Genomic DNA, 11,602 nt, shown 5'->3' with positions numbered 1-11,602 from the left:
GATCCTTGTTGCATCGTGGTGCTTTTCACTGTAAAAGATATGTATTGGGAAAATTGCTGAAAAATATTTGACCACAAATTCAATTGCTCATAAGGCCTTGAAAAGTTTTCTGAAATCAAGTCCTTCTGTGGCATAAATTTGAGGTTTCAAATGACTAAAATACCCCAATCATATCCTCTGCTCTCTCCTCCCCAATGCAGCATTTGGTACCTCATCATCGACGACGAACGATGGTGAGGCATGATGTTCTCTACAAGTCCTAGCTTCACACCTTTAAGGATCCCTCTTTACATTTTATCTTTAACCTTGAGACCCATTTTGATTTTCCTATTGAGTTTGCTCAAGTCACTCTAGCATACCCCTTTTATCAATTTCGGTTTGTCTTCAACCTCCTTACACCCTGTCTTCAAGGATCAATTCTTTGATTCAATCAGTTGCTCGAGTTCCCAGTGGATCTCCAAGTGACTCTCCTGCAGTTGCCATCGCCACACCTTCCTTCTTGTAGGAATATCAACTTGATAACTCTTGTTCCATGCTGTATGGTTGCCAAGATGGGCGTTGCAACTTTCTCTCTTGACTCCGTATATTCAGGTTCATTTCTTTTTATTGTGCTTTGGTGATTGGATTTGTTTTCATTGCAAATTTATTATTTTCAGGTTCATTGCAGACTCACATAAGATGAAAAAGTCACAAAGGTGAAAAAGAAAAAAACTAAAAAAATAGAAATAGATGTAGTAGATAAGAGATGATCATAAAAAGAAACAACTCAAAATAAAGAAGAAGATGGAAGTAACAGAAATCAAGAAGAAGAAAGAACAAGAATTTGAACCATAATTAGCAAATTAGCAACCAAAACTTTGATATCAATTTTGATACTAATCTAATAGGAGACGCGGAAGAGGAATCGTGTTGGTTTAGGGATAGGACCCTGAAACATAACAAAAACACAAGAACAAAAAGAAGGGGACAAAATTTATGATGAAAACAAAAAAAGAAATGAAACAAATAACGGGATAATGATCAAGAAAAAGATCATCTAGAGCACTGCTTCTAAAAACCTCAACCTTTAAAAATACCACAAAAGTTGATCACGCTCTTGATTACGTCTGTTTCTTACATGTGATGTCACCACAAAACATTAAGGCTTACAAGAGTTATAAACAATAAAATAAATAATTTCATTCAACTTCTCTTCTATTTACAAGAAGGAGCATGCTCAATATATATAAGCTTATAAAGAAGACTATTTTCTTAAAATTAAAACTCTAATTTCATAATACTAAAAGGATAATGAAAATAATATAAAATAAAAAAATATTTAGCCACATAATTTAAGAGATATAATCATAAAATTATGGGATTACGAAACTTAAAAAATAATATAATTAATCCTAATTTTTTACTAGACTCAAAATAAAAAATTATGACTACTCTTGCTTTTTAAAAAAGGGAGTTAAGTCAAAGGACCACTAAATTAGGAGACAATTGAAGGATTATAAGGGACTCAAAATCACACCATCCTTAACTTTTTTATTATGATTTCATGCCTCTGTAATATCCTCCTTCTCTAGTCCATGATTAACTTCAAATTTCTATAGTTAAAGAGATTGGTTTAAGGTAAATGAAATAATGTCAAATTTGCAAATAGGTAAAAAAGTTGGGATCTCAAATTTTTAAAAACTAAAACTATCTTCAAAGATTTTGAAATAAATAAATCAGAGTTTACAATTATATGGAAGCATAGAATTATTTCAAGAATTAGTGCATTTGCAAAAAAATTAGAAAACAAAGTGATTTAGCGAAAATTACGATGTGTGTTGCTGCTCGTTGAACATACACCACTATGCATTACATGATCCATGACAGCAGAATTTTACTGTCAAAATGACAGCTTTTGAGGCAACTTCTAATGCATCCTAAACCTCCGTCCGATGTCCGATTGACGAGAACTAGGTGTCTACAGGAAGTTCTTTCTTAGTCCTAGTTAAATGCTTGGGTTTCATAACAAAATTATTACTCATTCAAAATTTGAACACTTTTTTTAAAACTTACACTTTCACAATATTTTTCACAAAATAAGGTATCCAAATCTCATTTCACAAACCAAAAGCCACAAATACCATTTCAACCACATGCCATAGACTAAGATGGAACTATGCAATACACCATCTTGCATTTAATACATATAAATCACATTTTTTACGCTCAACTCCTAAATTTCAAAAACAAAAGGGGGAACTAAAATTTTTCATTTTATCAAATAATTCATAAATATCATACAATATGCCCAACTCTTACTTGCATTAATATTTTGACCCTATTACAGGTATCACATTTTATAAACTTACTCTCTAGGACCCAAAATATACTTACAACTCACAAAACACATAATACAAGAACAAAAAATGGAATATCCCTAGTTGGTAATTTTAATTGTCACATACACATGAAAACTCAAAATAAAGAGGCCTTCTAAATAGGATTGTAGTCTTACGCCTCTGGTTGTTTTTCTCTAGCCGATCCTCTTAAGCTATTCCTTATAATGTTGAAGATAGGAGGGTGAGTACAACGACTCAATAATCAAGGTCCAACTAACTCATACTAGTGCATGTTAATTAATCTAAATGCAAGTGATAAGTTATAAAACAATTTCAGAACATGAATATGTTCAAAAGCATATCTCAACTCCGTGGTTCTTATCAATACACACACATGACTTAGTAATCAATAACAAGTCATAAAACGTGTTTCAAGAGTTCAACTTCATTCCCATTCACAATGATACAACTCATAAGATATTCATTAATTAAATGCTACTTCATAAAGAATAAGGCTTTCATACATTTTTATTTTACTAGGATCACAAAGTAACAACCATGTGCCCTTTCACACTAAATGTATGATCACACCTTCCTTATATCCCCTTTATTTTTCTGACATGAAACCGTGGATTATAGCACACTGGGATAGTCTATAATTTAGGACTTCCCTAACCTAAATACTCGTGATGGGTTATCCAGCCAAGGTTTTTCCCAACTTACTTGTGAAACACGATTTCTCCTATTTTTTCACACTATGGGGCGTCATTCTTCCTAAACTAGCTTCCTCATTGAACTAGTGGATAGCAAGCTAAATTCGAGTCCCTCGTTAAACCAGTGAGATAGCCCCTCGTTGAACAAGTGGGACAATATGAATATAAACAATCCATGCAAGCTATCAACTCAGATGGGAGCCTTACCACATGGATTTAATTCTCTTCTCTTCTTTCTAAGTAAACTCCTGCCTCTCATGATCATGCGATGTATAGATATGCACAATTTTTTAAGCATGCATCATCATATCATTATACCCAATCACATACATGATAATTACTTATTATACACAATCAAATCATTAAACTCCACCACCAATTCATTAAAATTCATATTTTCAATTAATCATTGAACTATCTAAATATAGTTTCATTGAACTCTTCCATTACAAGGTTATTATACCCCATCACAACTCAAAATCATTGAACTCCAAATAAAACAACTCATTAAACTCTATATTTTCATAATCATTGTATCTCACACATTCACAATCATTGAACTCCATAATTTTCAAAATCATCGAACTAAATTAGTCAACCACCTCATAGGTTTTTTAAACAAAACATGTCACATTTGCATTTCAATCAATCTCATACAATTCAATTATCAAATGCAAATCAATAAACTAATTAACACAGAAAAATAAAAGATAAAATTTTCCTGATTACCTCAAACCTTTGAGAGGTTAAAGGTTTCATCTCTCAAATATTTACTCCCAAAGCTTTTAAGAAGCTTGAGTGGTGTCAAAATGATTTCTCTACAATCAATCACAATTAAAACTCATCAATATTCACCTTCGGACTAATTTTCACTAGGAACTTAACACTTCTTCATGCTCAAGATTCATTTTCTACTCATATAAAAATACCAGTAGGGTTTTTAGCTTCCTTTAACCCTCATTAACATCATTGAGCTCTTTAATGATCATTAATGAGATCATATTGTTTCCAACTAACATATTTATGGGAATTTCACATATTTATTGCTCCTTAACCACCAATCTATAAAAACCTATAAATACCAAGTTTCTTTGGCTCAATCTACTCCCATTAACTCTATTTAAGTTAATAGGTTCAGACCCATAACCTATATGGATCAAAAATCATCATTATCAACTAAACTTTAACTTCTAACATTAAGAAAATGGAAGAAAATAAGAAGATATAAGTATAAGAAGCTTATCTTTAATGTTTATGAGCTCCAAAATACTCTCAATAGTCAATTTCCTCAAGCCCTAACATTGCTCTTCGGTTGCCCTCTCGAAACTCAGCCTTTCTTCTCATTTTCGTGAACTGTAGAATAAACTTATTTCTATAAAAAAGTGTCTATAAGCCTTAGCAGACACACAATACGTTGTGACACATAGTACAAAGAGTGTCCCTTCAAGCGTGTTAGGACCTACGCGCCACGATGGCTTGATCCATAAGCCACAACGCATGACACAGAGCCTTCCTTTTCAAATTTCTTCCTCTCCTCATTGCTGGGTGACCCAATTTTCCTTTAAACTCGCGTTTAGGGCTGGAAATCATAATCAAATATGTCCATTAAGCCTCTCTGGCCACACATCTCACTAATACACTTAATTAATTTAATCGAGCTTAATTAATCTGGTTTAAAATCGAGGGTGTTATAGCCTCCTTGCTTACAAAAGGCTCAATTTGCAATCTTCCTTGCATCGGGCTAAGGTTTGCACCTCTTAAACTTGACTTTTCATGGATTTAGATCTTAAGCACATTATACATGTCTAGATGCTCGCCTTTGGGTTTGAGAGGAGTGTCCTAATACTCTCCAAGCTCTTGAACTTTTTGCACAAGACTGAACAAGGTTTGTTTCATAATTTTAGTTTGGGCTCTTGTCATTAAATCTCCAATATGTGGTAAAAGGGTCTTTAAGCATATTGAATTAGAAGTGTTGCGTTCCTTACTTCTTGTCTTGGGCTCCTTTCTTTTTACTTTGGACTCCTTTCATGCCATCATGCTCATACTTGTTATCCTCATGCCATGTCATCTGTGTCATGGGTTCATCATTAGAAGTGAAAATTTTAAAAACCAGAATCTGTCTGATCAAAATAAGGCTTAAACGACCACAAAAATCTCATATGGGGAGGAGAATTTTTTGGTTGTCCCAACATTTTCTTAGGCTGACAGCTGAATGGACACGTGTGGCTCGTACATAAGTCCCACAAGTGGAGGTCTATAACAGTTTGGCGGGCCCTACTGGGAAAGCCCAGAAGGGTTGTTGAGTTGAGTCCGTGTATCATTGATGGGAATCTCTGGCATTTGTATTATATTTGAGTGCTCAATAATGGAAGGACAAAGCCACGATGCCCACTCTCCAAAAGCGCGATGCTGATTTCGCAGAGAAATTACTATAAGGCGTAGAAGGATATCTACAAAAATCTCCACGTGGAAATTCCTTATCAGTTGCTTTTGCTTCGCATTACCAGCAATTTCGTTTTGGAGGTGCTGAATGAAGATAAAATATGAAGCCAAGCTTTTATATCGAATAGACAGCCATTGTTTGATGGATAATTTCGCTTGTATTCCATCGTCCAAAAAATGGTTTATATTCCAAAACAGGACTATGGAATCTTTGATAACAAAATAATTATCTCATCACTCCAAAAAAAAAAAGGAGTTAATTAAACGTCTCGGGGATGGCCGCACACATTCTGATAAGCTAATTTCATGCTGCAAAAGGCCGCGTCCCAGCATATTGCAGCGAAATTATTTTAAATTTCTGGGGTTATTTGCTTTGATTTTTATGGGATAAGAATAAAGACGAGCTTCCGGAAGTCAATTAGCTGTAGTGCCTTTGCAATAGTACATATAAATCTCTTCGCTTTAAATGTTAAAGTCTCACTGTAATCATGCTCTTCTCATATAGAATATAATATTTCCTCACCAAAAAAAAAAGAAGGAAGGATTACAGTTACTATCCTTCAAATGATTCTTATATCTCTTCCATAAATGTATGCGTGTAAAAAATTATATTACACAGTTTAAAAAAATCAATCAATTATATTAATTGTATTTGAAAATAAAAAATTTAGACTATAATGCTCTTCATTAATTATATTATTCAAACCTTCATTAATTATTTTTTTGACTATAAATGATAAAATTATGAGGAGTAATTTAAAAAGTTTTTAATAAATGTTTATTGAAAAATGTGATTTTATTTTATATAAAAAATAAATTAAAAATAATAGTTTTTTTTATAAATAAAAACAGACAGAGTATGTGCCAGCTAAGGTAACTTGAATTTTCTAACGAATGGCATACTTGAAGGGTTTGTGCTCATATTTTGTGGTAACAGCCCATCCAGTTATGTAATTTCTTCAAAGGAAAACTTGAGAATGCTATACTCCACAGAAATTAATATATATTAATGGAATAACTGAGTTATTTATTTTTTGCATTAAAGTAAATTGCTATATATGGGATGAGTAATTAGTTGTCATGTTCACATAGGATGAGAGTGACGAGCATGATGGGATGTTAATGCAAAACATAGAAAAGATGGGGGCATATAATATATTATAGTTATTAGCTAGCAGTAATGGAGAAACAAGTTATGTGGCTTAGAATGAAGAGGTAAGGGTCATAATGGTGAACTATTTTTCTTCTCACTGCTCCGTGATACTGATACTGCACTCATAATAAAATGGAGAATAATGCTATTCTTTCAGGTGTCATGCTGGGTAATGTTTCTCGTATTGCTTGAATAATTCGCTAATTATTAAGTAACTTCAAAAGTTTGTCATCTTATATATTTTAAAAGTTTGCCATATATATTCAACATAAACTGTAATCTTTATCTTTGCTTTGTTTTGACCCCGTAATCTATGGCTTCTCAAAAGTGAGCAAACTCTTCTATCCCACTACTATTACTAACATTTTCCCTCTACAAGGCCAAGATATTTACTAGCATGCTTCAGGATAATCACAACGAGAGTTTGTATTTTTATTCATGATGTGAGGAAAACTATCACTATAAATCAAGTTATTTGAAATTTATAACCCTATGGTGAAAATTTGTATTGCAAATAATGGTCCTTCTTAAAGGTGGAATTAAACCTTTCCAAAATTATTTTCTTCAACTCAACTTGAAATTAAAATTTCCTAGCGGCCTTTTCGGCTTCATGTATCACTTGGTTATGTAACGTAAGTTTTTAATATCACTACACCAGACATGTTTAGTTGTATATCTTTTCTTACCATCAACCACCTCTCTCTTTCATCGATGATCATCCTTATTTACGATACATACATGCAGCTATATCCTTTGCTGTCAACCATTCATCGTCCTTTTCATTTGCTGTTGACCACCATCCGTTGCAGTCAACGCTTGGCTTCCTCCCCCTAAATCGGCCATTATCCTCTAATGGTGACCACTTTTTACCACCGCCATCTATTGTCCTCCTCCACCAACCACAATTCACCATGGAGGGGCATTTCAGTCCTTTTAATCTTCTCCAGCATGGTTTAAAAGTAAAAAAATCAAATATTTTACATGGTCTGCCAAACAAAGTTAGGTGATACTAATTACACCCCGTTAAAAAAATTGTATGCTATTTTAATTGAATCTCACCATTCAATAAATAGTTTGTTAGTTTTAAAATAATATCATATTTTTATAATTACCTTTATTTAATATGATGTTTAGTTTTAAAATAAATGTAAAAAGATTTATTTATTATGGGCACTTAAAAAAAAACATATTATTACATTTTGAAACGCTAAAACTTCTTATTATTTTTTAACAGAAAATTATATTACATTCAAATATATCAATCTCTTTGCAATAACCAAGAAGAGCCGTTAATATTTTGTTAATGTTACGTACGGCGGCAGCAACTTCGTGCTACAGGCTTGACTAAACCCAACATTTATAAATTTTTTCAGTAAAAATATGGCATAGGTGAGGGAAAATTAAAATAATAGTTCTGATCACACGTGTCCAATTATAAAATTATATTATTATATATGATTTAAAATTAATAAAATATGGATGAGGGGATGTAATTAAAATTATATACACATCTTGACATTTTCCTGATTTTTTTCTTAAAAAGAAGGGATTAAATCCCAAAGATACAAACCCAAAGAGCCAAAAGTCTGGGGGATTGACATCTTCCCAACTCCATCAATTTCCCACAAAACTATCTAATTCAGGCCCAGTAAAGGATCACTATCCAATGGGCCGTGAATTTAATTACAGGCCCAACTGAGCCTCGTGTCCAGCCTTAAGATGCGATTTGTGACAAACACAATAAATTGGATGTTTTGGTGCAGAGAAGATGATCGATGGCACGGGTCTGAGTTTCATTTTGGGCTACCGTAAGGATAAGGCAGGCCCATGTTGAAAGGCCACAGATGGTTGGGTACGGCCCAAATGTGGGGTCTACAGGCAGCCCATATTTATATGGACATGTGTTGGCGTTGACTAGTGGAATGTATTTAATTTTTTTGGGTACAATTTATTTGGTCGTTTTTTATAATTAGGGTCTCGCTGTTGCCGGTCTAGCCGGAAGTGATTCAAGACTCTAGGTTGAAAGTGAACATGTGTGATTGTGAGACAGACATTGTAAATTTCAAATACTGTTTACCTATTGCGTTGCATCAAAGTAAAAGGAAAAAAATTACTCACAAATTAAAGCTAGAACAAAACACCCAAATGCCCCAGCAAAAGAGGAGAAAGCTCAAAACTGTGCGAGTAATTTTGTGTGATTCAATGAATGAGGGAAGGTCGAAGAGTACGAGCACAGCACAGCACTGATGAATGAGAACTTTGTGAACTCAAGAACAGAGAACTCAGCATAGTACAGCTTTGTGATTTCACAAGAACGGAGATCACGCAAGCAAAAGAGGAGAAGTCTTCGGCCTTGGTGATTGGTGAACTTGTGTTTGAACTAACGGTAAAAATACACCAATGCACGACCTTAACGACAACGGCAAGATGGTGGAAGGTCGGCACCACAATGAGGGTTAGAGCTACGGCCTTTGAACGTTGATTTCGAGCTGAGGAGGGAGGTCGGATGATGGCGAGCTGTGCAAAAAACATGATAGCTAGCAGCGTGGAATGTAGATTGGACGACGATCAACAGCAGAGGCGGCTACAGCAATGGATGTCAACAATGGAGATGAGAGTGTGATGAACTGACAACCGCAACTTCATTGTCCTGGTCCCCACACTCAGATGAGAGCAAGGTGAAAACGACTGAGCAAGAAGATTTAGAGATGAGAGCCTCACTTCACTGTTGTCTAATTGTCTCCACAGCCTCAGCTAGTTAGCAGCTCAGCCAAAAAGAGTGAAAGACGATGCATTATGCACGAAAATCAAAAAGTGAACAAGATTTAGATTAGGGTTGGTTTTTTATTTTAAATTTCCTCCTTCTGTCCTTTAGTAAATATGAGCTCCAACTCACACAATTTTTGTCAAGCCCATTGGTCTTTCACTCATCAGTCCATGATATTAAAAAAATCATAAGGGCTTAAACGGGCTAGCCCTCGGCCCATTAGGGCCAGCCTGTTTAAATTAAGGCCTAAATGGACCAATCCGTTTGAGATCGTTTTCCATTTTGAGGTTTTAATTGTAAGCCTAGCTCTCCTATTATACAAACTTAAATAGGTAGGCTCAACAAGTTTGACCCATTTTCTCGGGTCTAATTCAGAGTTAGAGGATGTGTCCAGTGTTGAAAACTCAAAAGTACTGCGACGCTTTCTCTTCTTTCGATAAAAAGACTATGATAAATTTTAAATTGTTCATTGTAGAATTAACACATGTTTAAAAAACACACAGCGAGTTTCCTGAAAATAGAAAAAAGGAACAAAAATAAAATATTTGTTAACATAGATTATTTAACTATTGAATTTCTTTTAGGAGCATATAATTATCACTTTCATAGTCTGAATCCTTTTTTTTATGAAAAATATTGGGCTAATCTCTGGGTAAACGCCTAGAAGAACAAAACGGCTCGAATTCCTTCTATAATGGCCTAAGTTTTCACGTAGAGCTATCAAGTAAAGTTAAATCCATAAGGTTAGCCTTTTTAAGTCTGATCAAAGTCAAGCCACTATTTCAAGATTACAAATAATAATTTAAGCTCCAAAAAATAAAATTGACTCTTTAAAACTAAGGCCAACCCTTGTAAGCCCTTTTATTATTTTTTAAAAAATTTTAATATGAAAAAATAAAATACTAAGTATCTAATTAAAAGAATTTAAACCCCAAATTCATTTCTTCACTCCTCATTCATTCATTAAAATTTAGTTGATGATACCAGTAAAGTATAAATTTTATTGATAATAATTTTAATATCCCTATTTGATATTAGACTTGATATTTAAGCTTTACATGCTTGTTATGGTGTGTATTGAGTTAAACTTAATCCTATATATAATAACCTTTTTTAAGATTACAACTAGGTTTTTTATGTTTTTAAATTAAAAAAACTAAGGTTGAGGTTCGCAAAGTCAACCCTTTACTCTTAAGGGCTAGGGCTGGACATTACAATAGAGCCTTAAGTTATATTCGAGCTTATTAGGGCCAACTAAATTAGGAATGCTTGATTAATTAAAATACGGATGTTGGGAACTTTTGGGAAGGGGTGAAGAGGAAGAAGCTTGATATTGTAGTTTAAGCTTTAATGCACTCAATGTGTTCAATAAAATGTGTAAAAGAATTGAAATGGAGTAATTTAGTATTTTCAATGTATTGTGGCCTAACATTGTGGATTTAGTTTTTGATGGATTTAAACTTAGGTTCTATTTTAAACACTTGACACTTGTAGCAGATCTCTTTTAAGTTTAATATATTACTAATTGTGTAACACCCAATCCAAATTAACTAAATTTGTACCTTGTATGATGCATAGGAATGTTTTAATTTTAAAAAATAAAAATAAAAATAAATATTAAAAATTTATTTTAACATTTTTAAAATAAAATATATTACTTTCGCCTCTATTTTAAGAATCACAAAATATACAACGTATCTTTTATTTTTATGTTTTCATTTATATTTATTTAACCATTAATTGATAATTGTTGGAGTAAAATATCACTCTTGATGTATCAATATATATAGTAAAATACCAATGATTTTTTAAAATATAAAAATTTTATTATTTTTTATATCTTGTTTAAATTTTAAAATTTACAAATATAGGCCCACACTCAATTTTAATGACAAGTCCTACATCCACTTTTTTATCATGGGTCCCACAATATACATACATACATACATATATGTATATATATATGTGTGTGTGTGTATTTTAACAAAATTATTCACTAACTAATTTTTTAAAAAAAAAAAAAAAAGAGAGGAGAAAAGTACAGTGCTTTGAACGTGCTTTACGATATATGTTGATGATACTGATAATTGACGATTGCACAGGCCCTGTGGACATGCCGGCACGAACATTGAGGCCCAGGGGGTTGTTTGATCACAAGTCAAATAACAGTAACATTGATCAACAGAGAACTCATGCAGATCCGAGGAGA

This window comes from Prosopis cineraria, unplaced genomic scaffold, assembly GCF_029017545.1.
Source record: "Prosopis cineraria cultivar Desert tree isolate PC_DT_omini unplaced genomic scaffold, ASM2901754v1 PC2, whole genome shotgun sequence".
In the NCBI taxonomy this organism is placed as follows: domain Eukaryota; kingdom Viridiplantae; phylum Streptophyta; class Magnoliopsida; order Fabales; family Fabaceae; genus Prosopis; species Prosopis cineraria.
Note: the sequence above shows the minus strand (reverse complement) of the source record.